Below are 20,584 nucleotides of genomic sequence, written 5' to 3' on the forward strand. Positions count from 1 at the left end.
GTAGGAGAACTCTCACTACTTGACCTTAGAACCTACTATACAGCTACAGTAGTCAAAACAGCCTGGTACTGGTACGATGACAGGTGCACTGACCAATAGAACAGAATTGAGAACCCAGATGTAAATCCATCCTCCAATCACCTAATCTTCAACAAAGGCCCAAAGTCCATTACATGGGGAAAAGACAGCCTTTTTAACAAATGATGCTGCTCAGTGACTGTGTCCAATAAAACATGGTAGAAGTAATGCTCTGGGACTTCAGAGTCCAGGCCTTAAGAGGACTGGTAGTTTCTGCTTTCTTCCTCTTAGAACATTTCTTCTTGGAAACTAGCTGCCATGCTATGAGGAAGCTCGAGCAGCCACATGGAAAGACCCGTGAGAAAATCTGAGGGCCCCAGCTGAGCTCGCAGCCAGAGACCAACCATATAAACAAGAGCATGTATGCAAAGCCATTCCAGTGCCCCAACTGATACCATGTGAAACAGAGCACCCATATGGTCAACCCATAGAATCATAAGCAGTAATAACCTTATAAGTCAGTAAGTTTCAAGGTAGTTGGATATCCACTGAGAAGTCCTCAGCATGCTGAAGAGAGTTACCTGTACATTGGAAAGCACCCAACTGTGGCCTATATCCTTCACAGAATCCAGGTAATCAGTAGCAAATGCACGTGCCCAGGATGTTGGTGCGCTTAGAACTGGGCCCACAAACAGTGGAGTTCCTGGAACATTCATCCAACATCTAAGCAGAAGATCAGTCTGAGTCAGAACAATGGAGGATGCTGAGGCCACAGCTGTGAACGGCCTCCCCACAGACTAAAGCCAGTGGGCTTTCCTGGCTCCAGCCTCAGCCTGTCTTCTAAGGCTCCTCTGGATGGGTTCGAACTACCAACTTTAGATTGAGCACAAACCATTTGCCCCACCTACCTAGAGCAGTGCCTGGCACGCAGTAGGTACTCAAGAGGTATTTGTTGTATGAATGAATGAATGAGTGAATGAATGATTGGTCATTGGCCTCAGCTTTGCAGACAGCCATCCTGAGCTCAGCTGAGACTCATCCCACCCCCTTATTGATGACTGTGCAACAGACTTAGACCTGAATTCCCAACAGGTATCTCCACCTACCTTCACGCCTCTCTCCAAGGCCCTGTAAAGTCAGGTTCCCACTACTGGATTCAGAGCCTGACTTGCAGAAACAAGAGTATCTTCCGAAACTGTTGCTGCAAATCGCATGCTCTGGGCAAGCTCTGGGATTGGCACATTCATCTACATCTGGCAAATGGAAGAGAAAACACAAGGTCAAGGCAATAAGGAAACAGGAAAGGGATTTGCTCAGAGTGTTGTTAACGTGGGGCAGAAAGTGGTGATGCTCCCCGATATCCAAGCTCCCCCCTTCTTCCTGAGCACACAGTGGAACATGTTTCCAGCCTCCCTTGCAGCTAGGTGTGGCTGTAAGAAGAAATTCTGCCCAATGGCATGTAGCAGAATGGTCGTAAATAGATTTAAAATAGCAGCTTCATTCATAATTGCCAAAAATTGGAAGCAACCAAGAATGTCCTTCAGTAGGTGAATGGATAAACAAACTGGTACATCCATGTAATGGAATATCACACAGCCATAGAGAGAAATGAAGTGCTGGTGAACACGGATGAACCTTGAAAATGTTATGCTAAGGGAAATAAGTCGCAATAGGACAAATACTGTATGATCTCACTTATATGAGATAAGCAAATATATAGAAACCAAAGATCACTAGTGGTTACTGGCAGCGGGAGGGAGGAGAAAGGGGTAATTTTGTTTGGGGAGCATTGAGTTTAAGTTAATGTTGGTGGAACGTTTTGAAAAAGGATAGTGATAAGGGTGGCACAACATGAAAAATGCGATCAATGTCACTGAGTTGTAAATGTAGAAGTTGTGTTGACAAATGTTTTGGTGTGCATAGTTTCACAATAAAAAAAAAAACCTAACAGTAAGTGTTGACAAGGGCGCAAAAATGGTACTCTCGCTTTGGAAAACTGTTTGGCAACATTTTATAGAGTTAAATACACACTTACCATGGGACTGAGCACTCTGATTCCTAGGATTTTATCCAAGGGAAACAAAAACACATGTTCACACACACACATATGAAAAGAAATGAGCAATTTTTACCACAATAACTAAAAGAAAAAGTCAAGAAAGAAATGAGCTATTAAGCCACAAAAAGACATGGAGGACCGTTAAACGTATATTGTTGAGTGAAAAAAGCCAGTCTGGAAGAACTACACACTATACAATTCCAGCTATAGGATATTCTGGAAAAGGTGATGCTATAGAGACAGTGAAAAGATTGGTGTTTGCCAGCGGACCAGGGGAGAGATGAATGGGGGGGCATAGCGGTTAAGTGCTTAATGCTTTGCACCACTCAGGATTGCCAGAAGTCAGAATTTGGGGCACCTGTAGGGGAAGGCTCCCTCTCTCTGCTCTGGGGAAAAATCCTTGTCTCAGCTTCTCGGCATTCCATGGAGACCTCCCTGTGGCATCAGTCTTTCCCCCATGTGTGTTTGCTTACTTCTGTGCCTGATCTCTTCCTTTTATATCTCAAAGTGATCAGCCCTTATCTTTTAGAGAGAACATTCTGGCTGCAGCATGTCTATCGTATGTTGTTGTTATTGCTGTTAGTTGCCAGCATTTCAGCCTCCAACTCATGGTGACACCATCACAACAGGATCTGGGTATTGTGATCCATAGAGTTTTCACTGGCTGGTTTTTGGAAGTAGATGGCCAGGCCTTTCTTCCTAGTCTGTCTGGAAGCTCTGCTGAAACCTGTTCAGCATCCTAGCAATACACAAGCCTCCACTGACAGATGGGTGGTGGCTGCATGTGAGGCACTTTGGCCAGGAATGGAAGTGGGGTCTCCGGCATTGAAAGTGAGAATTCACCACTGAACCACCGCTCCCCCCGCTGGCTGCAGTGTGGATGATGGATCCAGGGGGACAAGACTGGAGAGCGGGGAGCTAGTGAGGAGTTCGCTGCAGTACTAAAGGCTGAACCAAGGGCGGGAAAGAGCTGAGGGGTTCAAGAGATATTTAGCAGGTAGATTCCCCAAGACTTAGGGACTGATTTGATATGGAGGAAGAGGAGGATCAAGGCTATTTCCTGAGAGTATGGCCCCTGGACACCCTATCAGTTTGGTGATGAAGTCACTCCTGAGGTTCACCTTCAGCCAAGGATTGGACAGGCCCATAAAACAAAACGAGACTAAAGGGGCACGCCAGGCTGGGGCAAGGACGGGAAGGCAGGAGGGGACAGGAAAGCTGGTCATAGGGAACCCAAGGTCGAGAAGGGAGAGTGCTGACGTGTCGTGGGGTTGTTAACCAGTGTCATAAAACAATTATGTGTACCAACTGTTTAATGAGAAACTAGTTCTCTAAACCTTCATCTAAAGCACAAAAAAACAGAAAAAAGGCCTCTGGTTAGTGCTGATGGTTGCACAGCATGATGAAAGTAATCAGTGTCACTGAGCTGAACGTGTAAAAAATACTGAAATGGCATGTGTTTTGTTGCATATTTGTTGTTGATGTTGGCTGCTGTCAAGTTGGCCCCGACTCGTGGCAACCCCGTGCACAACGTCACGAAACGCTGCCCAGTCCTGCGCCATCCCCATTAATAGCTTACGGATCCCACCGTTGTGATCCAAAGGGTTTTCATTGGCTGATTTTCAGAAGCCGATCACCAGGCCTTTCTTCCTAGTCCATTTTGGTCTGGAAGTTCCACTGAAAGCTGTTCAGGATCACAGCAACACACAAGCCTCCACTGATAGATGGCATTAGTCAGAGTTGTACCTGGGTCTCCCACATGAAAGGCAAGGATTCTACCACTGAACCATCAATAGCACCATATATTTTTATCACAGTAAACAATTTTTTAATGTTGAAATGGCAAACGTTTTGTTATGTATATTTATATCACAATAAAAAAATGCCTCTGGACATTGCTAGATGTTCCCTGGGAAGAAAAATCAGTCTAGGGACAAGAGCTCCTTATCACTGCCAAGTATAGCCTGACTCACTGCTTGACTCACAGAAGGCCCTCAATGGGAATTCAAATCCTGGTTCTTCTGTGTGTCCTTGGGCAAGTCACTTCACCTCTCTGAGCCTCAATTTTCTCATCCCTAAAACAGAATCACAATCCTATTCACATAGTTGTCAAATGAGGTGATGATTAGTTAATTGGTTAGGTAAGTCATGAAGGACAGGTGCTCTGTACCTTCACAGGTGGAGTGCCTGGGATGAAGCCCACCCGGCAGCTGCAACTGTAGCTTCCCACGGCCTTCATGCAGTCAGAATTCTCCAGGCAGGTGGCGCTGCTGAGGCACCCGTCGATGTCTGAGGAGCAGAGGAGAAGGAGCAGACAGGTGACCAGGTGTCTAGGCTCAGAAACACGTACACCCAACCCAGTGGAAGCTGTCCACCCAAGACCCCATGCCGGAGAGCATTACCTGGACGGGTGAAATCGTCTGACTATGCTGGGATCCAGGTAATTTCAGTGGGAGAAGAGAACCCAGGCAAACAGCTGCACCTGTGTCTCCCCCGCAGGTTTGTGCAGACCGAGCCAGGACCACAGGGTGGGGGTGTGTGAGAGCATTCATCCACATCTGGGCAGAGAAAGAGTGGGGTCACCTGTGTAGCAGACTGCATTTTCCAAAGATGGGTGCAGAGGGGCTTGGCACAATGGGACTTTGGCGTTCCTCCCGGTAAGAGGAGTGGTTGATCTGAGCTGTGACCGTGGGGGAAGTGACTCTAACCCAAACCAAACCTGCTGTCGTCGGGTCAGTTCCGACTCACAGCGATCCTGTGTGTGTCAGAGTGAAACTGTACTCCATGGGGTTTTCAATGACTGGTTTTTCAGCAGTAGATCACCAGGCCTTTCTTTTCAGTGTCCCTGAGTTCAGGGCTCAAACCACCAGCCTTTTGGTTAGCAGCCGAACACTTTAACCGTTTACACCACCCAGGGACTCTTCATTCTGTGTATGAAATAAAACCAAACTCCTTGCTGTGGAGTTGACTCCAACTCATGGTGACCCTGTATGTGACAGAGGAGAACTGTGCTCCACGGGGTTTTCAATGGCTGGTTTTTCAGAACTAGGTTGCCAGGCCTTTCTTCCGAGATGCCTCTGGATGCACTTGAATCTCCAACCTTTCAGTTAGCAGCTGAGCTCATTAACCATTTTCACCACCCAGGGACTCCCCGTAAATGTTAGATGTCCTTACAATCAACATGGGGAGGCGACTGAAAGGAGGGTCCCCCAAAGGAATCAGTGGTTATTTCTGGATAAAAACCTGTAGCGTAATTTCTGTTTTTATTTTCATCTGAATGTTATTCTCTAATCGTTGAAATTTTTACAGTGACCAGGAATCATTTTCATGATGATAAAAAAAGGATAAATAAAATGGACATACACACAAAGGAACATAACTCAACTGTAAAGAGAAATGAAGCCCTGATGCATGTCACAACGTGGATGAACCTTGAAAACACTGAGCCGAGTGAAAGAAGCCAGACACAAAAGGGCAAGTACTATATGATCTCGCTTATACAAAATATGCAAATATATAGAAACCAAAATTATTAGTGGTTACCGGGGCGGGAGGGGGAGAGGCAGAGGGAGTTTTTGCTTCGGGGGCACTGAGTTTATGTTAATGGTGGTGGAATAATTTGAAACGGAGAGCGAGAATGGTTGCACAACTGGAAGAATGTGGTCAATGTCACTGAATTGTACATGGGGAAATTGTTGAATTAGTGTATGTGTTACTGTGTATATTTTCACCACAATTGGGAAAAAAAAAGAAAAGAATAAAATCATGTTTGGGGGAAAGAAAAGAAATATCAACATCCAACTACCCCGCCATCTTCCACCTGACTTCCCTTCCAAATGCTGGAGGTTTGTGGAGGGGTTTGGACTCACCTGTACAGTCTACCTCTGGGCCCGTGAAACTGGTTTGTCTGTTGCTGGGCAGGAAGCCCTGTTTGCATGTGCAGTAGTACCTGTCCCAGGTGTTGGTGCGGGTGGTGTCAGCTGGGCATGCGGTAGGGTTGGCACACTCGTTCATATCTGTGTGGTGTGGAAGGAAGAGTTTGGACAAGGCTAATGTGGTGCAAACAGTTAAGCACTCAACTACTAGCCAAAAGGTTGGAGGTTCAAAGCCACACAAAGGTGCCTTGGAAGAAAGGCCTGGCAACCTGCTTCTGAAAAATGGGCCATTGAAACCTTATGGAGTATGAAAACCCTTCTCTGTAATACGTGGAGCCTCCATGAGTCAGAGTCAACTCGACGGCAGCTGACAACATGACCATGGTGAGACTTTGGCTTTTTGTTGGAGAGAGATGGGAACCACGGGAAGGTTTTGAGCAGAGGAGGGACACGGCTTGACTTAGGTTGTAACGGGATCCACTGGCTGGAGAATGAGCTAGAGAGGGGCTGAGGCAGAATGGCCAGGGAGCAGGTTGTCCAGGGGAGTGATGGCGCTCAATGCCACCTGGATCCCTGGGCAGCGTGAATGGTTTGCACTCAAGTACTAGCACAAAGGTCAATGGTTCAAACACACCCAGCAGTGCTGTGGAAGAAAAGCCTGGCGATCTGCTTCTGCAAAGATTACAGCTTTGAAAATCCTACGGAGGAGCAGTTCTACTCAATGGCAATGTTTTTTTTTTTTTCCTTTTTGCTTTAGGAGCCACAGGGAGGATGAGAAGTTGTTGGACTCTGAGTTATTTTGAAGGCAGTGCTCACAGGATTTGCCAGTGGAGTGGGTGTGGGATTGAAGGAAAGGGAGGAGTCAAAGATAATGCAAACATATTTAGGCAGAAACAATGGGTAGGATGGAAAAACATGAGAAAGCTCTTTGGAAAGTGCCCTAAAGATGTGAGCAATGATTATCATTGTGATTTTTATCTTTTTTCACTCCTGTTTTTGTCCGTTGGTCTTGAGAGTCAGGCTCTTCCCCTGGCCAGGCGCCTTGTTGATTTCCCTTCTCTGCACCCGACCCCAGAGCCTCTCTCTCTTCTCATTTCCAGGTTCCTCTTTTATCTGCGGAGGCATCATTTCCCTTTAAAGACTTCTAGCATTTTACCACTTGTGGTCTCTTGACTCTGTGAGTTTCCCATCACCCTCTTCCTCTAACTCAACCCCCACAATTCAAACCCACCCCAAACCAGAAAAGCAGCCCAGCCTGTGTGACCTGGCCCTTGCCAAGCTCTCCAGCCCAGGTCCTACCTGTCCCATCGGCCACATTCACCTTGACGCAGTTCCTCAAGCTCCTTCCAGCCCCAGGGCTTTTGCCCCTGCTGTTCCTGCTACTGGGTATGCTCTCTCCACCCCACTCCATTGCCTGGGTGACCTTGATTCATCTTTCTGTGTCCACTGAAATGCCACTTCCCAAGGAAGCCTTCCAAACAATCTCAGTAGAGCCATTATTATTATATTTTAATCCTATAAGGCATAGCTCTTGTCTTCTATAAAAATAGGACATAAATAACTTATAGAACAAAAAAAAATAAGTTGGGCTAAGTTTATACTTTAACATAAAAATAAGTTGGGATAAGTTTAAAGCTCAACATAAAATAAGTTTAAAGTTTAACATAAAAATAAGTTGGCATAGGTTTAAAGCTCAACATAAAAATGAGTTGGGATAAGCTGAAACCTTTTCAGCATCATAGCAATACACACAAGGCTCCACTGACAGACAGGTGGTGGGCACTCATGGGGTGCATTGGGTGGGAATGGAACTGGGGTCTCCCGCGTGGAAGGCGAGAATTCCTCCCCTGGACCACCACTCTCCTCACCTGCTCCCATAAAATAGCACACCATATTTCCCTTAAAAGCCCTATAGAAACTGAAATTCTACAGCTGGGTAATTTTTTTTTTCTTATTTTCTCTGTCTCCTGTTAGAATGCAGGCTCCCTGGGTAGAGGACCAAGGTCAGTTTAGGTGAAAGACCACCTCCAGTGCCTGGGGCACATGAGACACCCAACAGATATTTTTGAATGAATTAACCAGTCACTCCCTCAACCCAAGTACCTGTGTCCACACACACACACATGCACTCACATAATCACACACATACATGTACACACATACACATGCACAAACACACATACACGGAGAAACATACGCGTACATGCATACACACACACACACGCATGCATGTGTTGTTGTTGCTGGGTGCTGTGGAGTTGATTCCGACTCAGTGATCCCGTGTGACAGAGCTGAATTTCCCCATAAGGCTTCCTAGGCTGTGATCCTTACAGGAGCAGATCACCTACCACCAGGTCTTTCACTCTCGGTGTTACTGGGTGGGTTCATTTCACCAACCTTTTGGTTAGCAGCAGGGTGCTTAACCATTGCACCACCAGGGCTCCTTACACACACACACACACACACACACACACACAATCTTGTGCTCTATTTGGAGCAGGCTGCAACACTGAGGTTGGGTGTAAAGGGAACCCAGGCGCCCAGTACCCAGGACGCCCCAGTATCTGTCCTCCGGCCTTGCGACAAACATCCCCATCCACCATTTATTCCTCATCTTGCAGCTGCCTGTTCACTCTTTGCCCAGCGTTTGAAAGGCCCCGTAGCATGTTGTTAGTTGCTGTCAAGTTGATTCCGACTCATTGCAACCCCATGAGTGTAGGATAGAGCTGCTGTCCATGGGGTTTTTAAGGCTGCGACCTTTTGGAAGCAGATTGCCAGGCCTTTTTCCCAAGGGTGGGTTTGAACCGCCAACTTTTTGGCCAGTAGTCGACCACTTAATCCTCTGTGCCAAAGGCCAAAAATGCCAGATGGGTGGGATTGCGCCATTTGTTACAGTGTTGTAATCTAGGGCGTGCTGCTTCCCCTCTCTGAGCCTCTTTTCTCCTCTGCAAAATTCAGACAGGAATAGTACCCTCTTCACAGGGTTACCAAGATGCAGTTTGAGGGTTTACTGTAGTGTCTGCACAAAAAGGGGGTTTAACAGCGTGGGGCTGATTATTAAGCCCTCTGGCTTCCTGGGTGATGCAAACAGTTAAGCGCTGGGCTACGGACCAAAAACGGTTGGTGGTTCGAATCCACACAGAGGTGCCTCAGAAGAAAGGTCTGGTGCTCTGCTTCCCAGAGATCACAGCCGTCGGAAACCCTGTGGAGCACAGCTCTACTCGGACACACGAGGGACCAGAACGAGTCGAAATCGACTCAACTGCAACTAAAACAGGAGCCCCGGTGGTGTAATTGCTAAGCAATCAGCTGCTAACCGAAAGGTCGGCGGTTTGAGCCCTTCCGGCAGCTCCACAGGTCAAAGACCTGGTGATCTGCTCCTGTGAAGGTTAGAGCCTAGGAAACCCTATGGGGCGATTCTACTCTGTCCTGTAGGTTCTATGTGAATCAGAATCGACTCAAGGGCAACTAGTTAGGAGTCTCCCTGTGGTGCAAACGGTGAAAATATTCAGCTTCTAACTGAAAGGTGGGAGGTTCAAGTTCACCCAGAGGTACCTCGGAATTAAGACCTGGTGATCTACCTCTGAAAATTCAGCTGGTGAAAACCCTATGGAGAACGTTTCTACTCTGACACACATGGGATCACTGTGAATGGAAATGGACTCGACAGCAATTGATTTAGGTTGTTTTTTTTTTTTGTATTGAGCCCTCTGGGATAAGTGGGATGCTGTATTTTTTTGTGTGTGTGTGTGTATAAAGAATTAAAGAAAATCCAAGTCAACAGAGATTCAGTCCAAACTTCACATACCATGCAACATGCCAAGACACCCATGTTCAAAACAACCACTCGCTCACTCAGTAATTCATTCTTTTATACAACAAACATTTCTTGAACACCTCCTATGTGCTGTTGTTCTAGGCACTGGAGATTCAGTGGGGGAACAAGGCAGACAAAAGTCTCACCCTCATGGAGCTGATAATGTGGAGTTTGGGGGTCAGGGAGACAACGTTCAAAAGAATAATGGCTGATCTGCATCCCACTTTGGAGAGTGGCATCTGGGATCTTAAACGCTAGTATGTGGCCATCTAAGGTGCATCAATTGGTCTTAACCCACCTGGAGCAGAGGAGAATGAAGAACACCAAAGACACAAGGTAATTATGAGCCCAAGAGACAGAAAGGACCACATAAAACAGAGACTACATCAGCCTGAGACCAGAAGAACTAGATGGTGCCCGGCTACAACCAATGACTGCCCTGACAGGGAACACAACAGAGAACCCCTGAGCGAGCAGGACAGCAGTGGGATGCAGACCTCAAATTCTCATAAAAAGACCAGACTTAATGGTCTGACTGAGACTAGAAAGACCCCAGAGGTCATGGTCTCCAGACCCTCTGTTAGCCCAAGACAGGGACCATTCCTAAAGCCAACTCTTCAGACAAGGATTGGACTGGACTATGGATAGAAAACGATACTGGTAAAGAACAAGCTTCTCGGATCAAGTAGACGCATGATACTATGTTGGCATCTTCTGTCTGGAGGGGAGTTGCGAGGGCAGAGGGGGCCAGAAGCTGGCCAAATAGACATGAAAATAGAGAGTGGAGGGAAGGAGTATGCTGTCTCATTAGGGGGAGAGCAATTGAAAGTATATAGCAAGGTGTATATAAATTTTTGTATGAGAGACTGACTTGAATTGTAAACTATCACTTAAAGCACAATAAAAACTAATTAAAAAAAGAATAATGGCTGAGAAGGTGATACATGAGAAGGTGATAATCAGATGAGAAAAAGAAGAGCAGGAACTTTTAAAAAGTCAAGGAAGGGAAACCTGATAGGGGAAGAACATTCCAGGTTGAGGGAACAGCCAGTGCAAATACCTGGAGGCAGGACCGTGCCTGGCATGTTGGAGGAACAGCAAGGTGGCCTGTGAGCAGATGCCATGGAATCGACTCTGACTCGTGGTGGCCTCAATGTGTCTGAGTACGGCTGTGCTCCGTAGGGTTTGCAATAAGTATGATCTTTCAGAATTTGATTGCTGGGCCTTTCTTCCAAGGCACCTTTGGCTAGATTCAAATCTAAAATTTTTTGTACCATCCAGGGACTCTGGGAGGAGCGTAGTCCACAGATCTATGCTGAGAAGGAGTCCAGGGGACCTGGCCATTGTCCTTGCCGTGTCCCTCATTGGCTGCCAGCTTTTGTCCAGCTGCAATATGTGATGTCTTCTATGACACTGTATCATATGATAGCTACTGGGTGATGCAACAGTTAAGCCCTCGAAAAAACTGAAAGCATAGTAGAGTGCCTTGAGATCAGTGGGCTTGGAAAGGTTGTTATGGATTAACTTGTCTACAAAGATGAGTTAATGCAGTGAAGTTGTTCTTTCAAAATTCTATCATGTGATCTCCAGCATCTTTTCTTTCAGCAAGGCCATATTTTCCAACTACTAATCCTTCTTGTTTGTTTCCAACTTTCGCCTTCCAAACACCTTTAATTATCAATGGATCTTCATTGCACATTTGATCCATTTCAACCTACAGAAGTTGGTGAAAATCTTCAATGTACTTATCTTTGGCATTAATAATTGCTGCGCGAATCTGAATAAGTCATATTAACTCATCTTCCTTGTAGGCGTATGGATACTATTCTATCACTGACAGAGTTGTACTTCACAGTTGATCTTGGAATGTTCTTTTTGATTATGAATATAATGCCATTCCTTTTTAATTTGTCATTCCCAACATAGCAGACCATACAATTGTCCCATTCAAAAAGGCCAAAGCTATTCTATTGAAGCTCACTAATGCGTAGGATATTAATCTTTATGTGTTCCATTTCATTTTCACAACTTCCGATTTTCCTAGATTCATACTTCATACATTCCATGTTCCTACTATTAATGGATGTTTGCAACTCTTTCTTCTCATTTTGAGTCATGCCACACCGGCCTGTTGCTGATGTCAGATCAATCTTGGCTGAAAGCAGAGAATACCAGAAAGATGTTTACCTGTGTTTTATTGATTATACAAAGGCATTCAAATGTGTGAATCATAACAAATTATGAATAAAGTTGTGAAGAATGGAAATTCCAGAACACTTAATTGTGTTCACGAGGAACATGTATGTTGACTAAGAGCCAGTAGTTAAAAAAATGCAAGAGGATACTGCTTCGATTAAAGTCAGGAAAGGTGTGCATCAGGGTTATTTCCTTTCATCTACTTATCCAGTATGTATGCTGAGCAAATAATCCGAGAAGCTTGAGTGTATGAAGAAGAACACAACATCAAGATTAGAGGCAGACTCATCAAACCAAACCAAACCCAGTGCCGTCAAGTCGATTCTGACTCATCAACAACCTGTTATATGCAGATGATACAATCTTGCTTGCTGAACGTGAAGAGGAATTGTAGCACATACTGATGAAGATCAAAGACTATAGCCTTCAGTACAGATTGCACCTTAACGTAAAGAAAGCAAAAATCCTCACAACTGGACCATTAACCAACATCATGATAAACAGAGAAAAGATTGAAGTTGTCAAGGATTTCATTTTACTTGGATCCACAATCAACACCCATGGAAGCAATGGTCAAGAAATCAAATGATATATTGCAGTGGGCAAATCTACTGCAAAAGACCTCTTTAAAGTGTTAAAAAAAAAAAAAAAGTCACTTGGAGAACTAAGGTGTGCCTGACCCAAGCCATGCTATTTTCAATCGCCTCATATGCATCTGAAAGCTGGACAATGAATAAAGCAGACCAAAGAAGAATTGACTGTTTGACTTACGGTGTTGGCAAAGAATATTGAGTATACCACGGACTGCTGAAGAATGAACAAATCTGTCTTGGAAGAAGTACAACCAGAATACTTCTTAGAGGTGTGGATGGCAAAACTTTCTCTCGTTACTCTAGGCATGTTATCAGGAGAGACCACTCCCTGGAGGACATCATGCTTGAGAAAGTAGAAGATCAACAAAAAAGAAGAAGACCCCCGATGAGATGGACTGACACAGTGGCTGCAACGATGGGCTCAAGCATAGCAACGATTGTCAGGATGGTGTGGGACCAGGCAGTGTTTCGTTCTGTTGTACATATGGTCGCTGTGAGTCAGAACCAAATCAAAGGGACCCAACAAAACAACAACAAAACTGCCACCTGATCTTTGACAGAGGTCCAAAGTCCGCTAAATGGGGAAAAGACAGTTTTTTTTAACAAGTGGCACTGGTGATACAGGATGCCCATCTGCAAAAAAGTGAAACAGGACCCATACCGCACATCATACACAAAAACTAATTCAAAATGTATCAAAGACCTATATATGAAACCAAAAACTATAAAGGTCATGGAAGAAAAGATGGAGCCAACACCAGGGGCCCTAAGGTACCACATAAACAGCAGACAAAGCAAAATTAACCACACACAAACACCAGAAAATAAGCTAGATAAATGGTTCTTCTAAAAATTAAACACTTACACTCACCGAAAGACTTCACAAAAAGAGTAAAAAGAGAACCTACGGGCTAGGAAAAATTTTTTGGCTAATGACAAAGGTCTAATTTCTAAAATCTATGGGAAAATCCAACACCTCTACGATGTTGTTGTTGTTGTTGTTAGGTGCCATCGAGTCGGTTCCGACTCATAGCGACCCTATGCACAACAGAACGAAACACTGCCCGGTCCTGCTCCATCCTTACAATCCTTGTTATGCTTGAGCTTATTGTTGCAGCCACCGCGTCAATCCACCTCATTAAGGGTCTTCTGCTTTTCCGCTGACCCTGTAATCTGCCAAGCATGATGTCCTTCTCCAGGGACTGATCCCTCCTGACAACATGTCCAAAGCATGTAAGACACAGTCTCGTCATCCTTGCCTCTAAGGAGCATTCTGGTTGTACTTCTTCCAAGACAGACTTGTTCGTTCTTTTGGCAGTCCATGGTATATTCAATATTCTTCACCAACACCACAGTTCAAAGGCGTCAACTCTTCTTCTGTCTTCCTTATTCATTGTCCAGCTTTCACATGCATATGATGCGATTGAAAATACCATGGCTTGGGTCAGGCGCACCTTGGTCTTCAGGGTGACATCTTTGTTCTTCAACACTTTGAAGAGGTCCTTTGCAGCAGATTTGGCCAGTGCAATGTGTCTTTTGATTTCTTGACTGCTGCTTCCATGGCTGTTGATTGTGGATCCAAGTAAAATGAAATCCTTGACAACTTCAATCTTTTCTCCATTTATCATGATGTTGCTCATTGGTCCAGTTGTGAGGATTTTTGTTTTCTTTATGTTGAGGTGTAATCCATACTGAAGGCTGTGGTCTTTGATCTTCATTAGTAAGTGCTTCAAGTCCTCTTCACTTTCAGCAAGCAAGGTTGTGTCATCTGCATAACGCAGGTTGTTAATGAGTCTTCCTCCAATCTTGATGCCATGTTCTTCTTCGTATAGTCCAGCTTCTCGTATTATCTGCTCAGCATACAGATTGAATAGGTATGGTGAAAGAATACAACCCTGATGCATACCTTTCCTGTCTTTAAACCAATCAGTATCCCCTTGTTCTGTCCAAACAACTTTAGCCACACCTTATATATAGTGAAACCTGTAAGAGCTGGAATTTGACAAGACTGCCTTGTTTTTCTGGGTCTCAGGAATTTTCCACCTTTGACAGGATGCAGTCTTACCATGTTTCTATCACTCATTCTAGTAGAAAATATTTGAGTTTTCCTTCTCTGACAGGTTTCGACCTTACACAGTTTCCCGCTTACACAGGTTTTACACAAACTTCTTTCATAACCATTATCACTACCTAAACTTCTTTTATTTATTACTTGGGGGACAATATAGCTTAAGGAGGGATCCCTGGGTGTCACAAATGGTTACGGCTTGACTACCAGCCAAAGGTTGTTGGTTCAAACTCACCCAGTGGTGCTGCAGAAAGAAGACCTGCAGATCTGTTTCCCAAAGGTCACACCCTTGAAAACCATGTGCAGCACAACCCTACTCGTCACACATGGTGTCGTCATGAGTTGGAATCAAATCGATGGCAACTAACAACAACAACATCAACATAGCTTATTGATAAAGTACATAGACTCTGGAGGCAGACTACCTGGCTTTAAATCCTGGCTATACCCCTTGACTGGCTAAGTGGGTTTGGGCAAGCTATTTAAACTGTTTGTGCCTCAGTTTTCCTTTCTATAAAACGGGGCCAATAATGACTGGATATCATAGAAAAGTTTTGAAGATTGATGATGTTCATATATCTAAAGAACTTAGAACAGTGGTAGGTGAGTACTTGCTGTAACTATTAGGGGTTTCTTTTCTGCTTCCCTCCCCCACCCCTGAATATCAGCCCCACAAGAGTGTGAACTTTGCCTGTTCGTTCACTGCTGTATGACAGTGCCAGCACACAGTAAACCAAACCGGTTGCCTTTGAGTTGATTCCGACTCATGGAAACCCAATGTGTTACACAGTGCAACTGAGTTATATAGGTTTTCTTGGCTGTAATGTTTGTGGAAGTAGATCACCAGGCTTTTCTTCCATAGCACCACTGAGTGTGTTCAAACCACCAACCTTTAGGTTAGTAGTCAAGTGGAAACTGTTTGCACCACTAGGCACATATTAGATGCTCAGAACATACTTGTCAAATGAATGACTATGAAGAAAATCTGCCCCAACCTATGAAGTCTCCTGAATTGAGAGATTTTGCAAAAGGTCCCCAATGAAAGTGTTTGCAGTGTCCAGCCTAAAACCGTGGTCTCTTTGCTGAACAGTCAGTGGCCCTCACTTTTTCCTGCACCCCATTTCCAGCCCCAGATGCACAAGAAGAGAAGCAGACTGAAATCCCACATTGTGCTGTGGTTGCATGGTTTGAAGGGGAAACTTTTCCGCTTTCCCTGGGTTTTTAATACCAGGGGGTGTGGGGAAGGGATGGTAGAGCCAGGGTTACTCAGTGCTGCCAAAGAATCACAGCCCTTTCTGCTGAGTTGCTGGCTGTAAATAGGAAGAACAGCATGGAAAACCCCTACTTGTCCCTTTTCTCCACAGTGAAGAGAAGTTGCTCTGGTTGGCCTGTCACTGTGTGTATCTTTCCCTAGATCATCTTCCGATCCAACCAATATCTAGCTCTCATCTCTTACTTATCATCGTCTTTCATTGCACCCAATAATTGGGCCTGTACATCTCTTTCTCTCTTCTCTTCCGTTCCATTTCTTTCCCCTTCCCTCTCCTCTCTTCCCCTCTATCTATCTCCATTTCTTTGTCTCTTTCCCTTTCTTTCTGCATTTAAAATTCCCGATAAAGCAAGTGTCACACTGAAGGACTTCTTCCCAGTCTGCTCCACATAAGTCACCATGACATAATTCTCATGGATTTGGACTTTCTGGAACCGTTAAAGCTGGATGAACCCCATGAACTATTGCGCTGAGATAATCTTTAATGCTTAGGCCAAAACTATCCCCTTAAGACTTTTTAAAATGAAACAATAGTTTAGCTTAACTACTAAAGAATATTTACCTTGAGCACTGTGCTCTTTTAAAGAATAATCTATGTGAAATCAAATTGACAACAACAACTTGAAAGGTTAGATGAGAAGCTTAAGGAGCAGTGAACTTATATTGGAAATGGAGGAATAATCTGGAAAATGACCGAGAACGGTTGCACAACTTGAAGAACGTAATCAGTGTCACTGAATTTTATGTGTAGAAATCGTTGAATTGACGTATGTTTTGCTGCGTATATTTTCACAATTAAAAAAAGTAAACATTACTTATCAGGTAGTGCATTAGGCACATTTCCAACAAAATTTAATCATCATGCCAATCTGGTGAGGTAAGAATTTTCCTTTACCCATTTAAAAAAAGAGGAAATCAGGGTTTGTCCAAGATCATTCAAACCTGAAATAACGAACTAAGACCCTCTGGCTCCAGAGTCTAGATTTTCAATCACTTCATCTTCCCTAAGCTCTGCTGCACATCTGACCAATCTGCAAGAACAATACTACACCATCCCCAAACCCCAAGGCAACACTCACACACATATGCAATCACAAAAATATGGAGGTGTAGCAAAGATGTCACTTTCATGAATAAAGTACATCTGACCCAAGCCATAGTCTTTTCAGTTTCCTCGTGTCTATGTGAAACTTGGACAATGAAAAAGGAAGACAGAAGAAGAACTGATGCATTCAAACTGTGGTGTTGTATAAGAATATTGAATATACCACGGACTGCCAGAAGATCAGACAAATCAGTCTGAGAAGAAATACAACTAGAATGCTCCTTAGAAATGAGGATGGTGGAGAGGCAGGGCCAAGATGTAGGAATAGGCAGATGCTTCCTGTCGTCCCTCTTACAACAAAGACCCCAAAAAAACAAGTGAATTGAATGTATATGACAATCTGGGAATCCTAATCATCAAAGACAAAGCTGAAGAATCGGGCTGAGCGACAGGCAGAGGGAGAGACAATTCAAAAGCAGTGGAAATGGGGAAGTTCAGATCCTGGGATGACCAGTGTCCTGCTAGCTGAGCCTTCTGAGTGCACACAGGCTAAGGCAAGCCACGATATTTAAAGCTGAGGCCACCACATCAGGTATAGCCAAGCAGCAGCGAATCTGCACGCACCTCCAGAACCAGGTAGGGGCAAAACCAGACCTATGAAAGTTAAGTGCAAATTTCTAACCTACCATGGGCAGAGGCAAAATAACCCCTCAGCCCCCAGAACTTCACAGCAGAGAAGTGCTTCCTTCCCTTTGCCCACCCCCCACCCCACTCTGCTCCATAGCATTCAACAACACACGTGCCCCCTAAGCCAAGAATCAGGACCCTCTGCTCCTACACCAGTCCCATGGCATTTAGCAATGGGCCAATACACCAGGAAAATATAACCATAATAAATATATATGTACCCAATGACAGGACTCCAAATCCATAAAACGAACTCTAATAGCATTGAAAAGAGACATAGACAGCACCCCAGTAATTGTAGGGGAATTGAACACACCACTTTCAGTGAAGGACAGAACATCTAGAAAGAAACTCAACAAAGATAGGGAAAACCTAAATGCCACAATCAATTGACTTGACCTCATAGATATATACAGAACACTCCACCCAACAGCAGCCAAGTATACATTCTTTTGCAATGCCCATGAAACATTCTCTAGAACAGACCATATTTCAGGCCACAAAACAACCCTTAACAGAATCCAAAACATCAAAATATTACAAAGCATCTTTTCTGATTATAGTGCCATGAAAGTAAAAATCAATAATAGAAATAGCAAGGGAAAAAAAAAATCAAATACATAGAAACTGAACAAAGCCTTGTTCAAAAACTATAGGGTTATAGAAGAATTCAGGATGGAATAAAGGAATTCATAGAATTAAATGAGAATGAAAACACATCTTACCAAAGCTTTTGGGATACAGCAACAGCAGTGCTTAGAGGTCAATTTATAGCAATGAATGTACACATCAAAAAAGAAGAAAGGACCAAAATGGAAACATTAACCCTACAAATCGAACAAACAGAAAGAGAGCAGCAAAAGAAACCCACAGCCACCAGGAGAAAGGAAATAAAGATCAGAGCAGAAATGAATAAAACAGAGAATAGAAAAACAATCGAAAAAATCAACAAGACTAAAAGTTGGTTCTTTGAGATCAACGAAATTGACAAATTAGCCAAACTGAAGAAAGAAAAACAGAAGAGGAAGAAAATAACCCAGAAAAGAAATGAGATGAGTGGTACCACAGCAGACTCAACTGAAATAAAAAACATAGTAACAGAATACTATGAAGAATTGTACTCCAACAAATTTGAAAACCTAGAGGAAATGGACAAATTTCTAGAAACACAATACCTACCTAAATTAACACAAACCAAGGTAGAAAAACTGAATAAACCCATAATAAAAGAAGAAACTGGAGAGGCAACCTCTGAAACTCTGACCCCTGGATGCTCTGCTAACCCAGAACTGAAACCATTCCTGAAGTCCACCTTTTAGACAAAGATTAGACAGGCCTATAAAACAAAAACGAATACACGTGAGGATCGTGCCTATTTGTTCAATCAAATACATGAGACCAAATGGGCATATCCAGTCCAAAGGCAGGGCAAGAAGGCAGGAAAGGGACAGGAACTGGATGAAGGGACACAGGGAAACTGAGGTTGAAAAGAGGAGCGTGCTGTCCCCTTGTGGAGATTGCAACCAATGTCAAAAAGCAATATGTGCATAAACTTTTGAATGAGAAATTAACTCGAGCTGTAAACTTTCACCTAAAGCACAAAAAAAGAAAGAAAAGAAACGAAAATGGTTAGACTTGGGCTCACTTACTTCGAACACATGATCGGGAAATAGCAATTGCAAGAAAAGGACATCCTGGTTCATAAAGTAAAGGGTCAGTGAAAAAAAACAGAAACCCTCAATGAGATGGATTAACAAATGAGCCACAACAATGGACTCAGAAATATCAAAGATCATTAAGATGGTGCAGGACAGGGCAACGTTTTGTTCTGTTATACGTAATGTTGCAATGAATCGGAGCCTACTTGAAAGCAGTTAACAACAATAACACCAGTAATGTCTTAGTTCAAAAACCAAACCCATTGCTGTCGAGTTGATTCTGACTCATAGTGACCCCCAAGTGCAGATCTTGAGAGAAGGGTTCAGGTGAGAGTAGTTCATCAGGAAAGTGATCCCATGAAACACAGCAGAGGAGGGGAGAAGTGAGACAGGGAAGGAGAAAGAGTCAACAGTGAATGTTATCAAGCAAGTTACATGGTGGACACCTGGAGCTTAATTCCTCTGGGGCCCTCAAGGGGTCAGCATAGAGCACACTTGGGGGAAAGGAAGTTGGGGTAGGAATACACCATCTACCAATCGGTCTCTAGTCAAGGGCTACTCCCAGGGGGCATCAATTCCATGACACTTCACCTTACCCTCCAGGCAAATAGGGTGGGCTCCACAGCTAAATCCTGCCAATAACAAAACTAAGTGCTGCCAGATAGAAATCAGGCTAATGTGTAGTGAGGTGTGGAGGGTCAGGCATCAGCAGTGAGTTACAGATGAGGTGAAAATATCAGTAGATGTGGTCCGTTAGTCCTTTGGGCTAATCTTTCCCTTGTATCTTTAGGTTTCTTCATTCTTCCTTGCTCCTGAAAGGGTGAGACTGGTGGAGTATCCTAGATGGCTGCTCACAGGATTTTAAGGCCTCAGATGCTATTCACCAAAGTAGAATGCGGAACATATTCTTTACAAACTCTGTTACGCCAGTTGAGCTAGATGTTCCCCAAGGCCATGGTCCCCACAGCCCTCAGCCCAGCAATTCGGTCCCTCAGGGAGTTTGGATGTGTCTGTGGAGCTACCATGACCTTGCCTTGTACAAGTTGTGCTGGCTTCCCCAGTATTGGGTACTGCCTTACCCTTCACCAGAGTTACTACTGATCTACTGTCTATTAAGCGTTTTTTCCATCCCTACCGCTACCCTCCCTTGTAACCATCAAAGATTGTTATCTTTTTGTATGTAAACCATTTTATGAGTTTTTACAGTAGTGGTCTCGTATAATATTTGTCCTTTTGTGATTGACTTATTTCACTCAGCATAAAGCCCTTCAGATTCATCCATGTTATGAGATGCTTCA

General features: G+C 44.0%; 1 long non-coding RNA gene across 4 annotated transcripts in view; it reads right to left on the bottom strand.

The window, feature by feature from the left end:
* Positions 1 to 3,113: 3,113 nt before the first annotated feature.
* The window catches only part of LOC111748358 (uncharacterized), a 44,028-nt gene continuing 26,557 nt past the window's right edge, over positions 3,114 to 20,584 (bottom strand). Inside the window, exons 5-9 of one of the 4 annotated variants that reach the window (XR_010321179.1) lie at positions 10,830 to 11,924; positions 5,947 to 6,093; positions 4,480 to 4,635; positions 4,248 to 4,366; positions 3,114 to 4,152 (exon numbers count right to left, since the gene is read on the bottom strand). This is a non-coding gene — a long non-coding RNA (uncharacterized LOC111748358). Of the gene's footprint in view, positions 4,367 to 4,479; positions 4,636 to 5,946; positions 6,094 to 10,829; positions 11,925 to 20,584 lie in introns of all 4 variants that reach the window. The other 3 variants (XR_010321178.1, XR_010321181.1, XR_010321180.1) reach the window with 3 other exon arrangements.

The sequence above is a fragment of the Loxodonta africana genome, chromosome 3 (genome assembly GCF_030014295.1).
Source record: "Loxodonta africana isolate mLoxAfr1 chromosome 3, mLoxAfr1.hap2, whole genome shotgun sequence".
NCBI classification, from domain to species: Eukaryota; Metazoa; Chordata; class Mammalia; order Proboscidea; family Elephantidae; genus Loxodonta; species Loxodonta africana.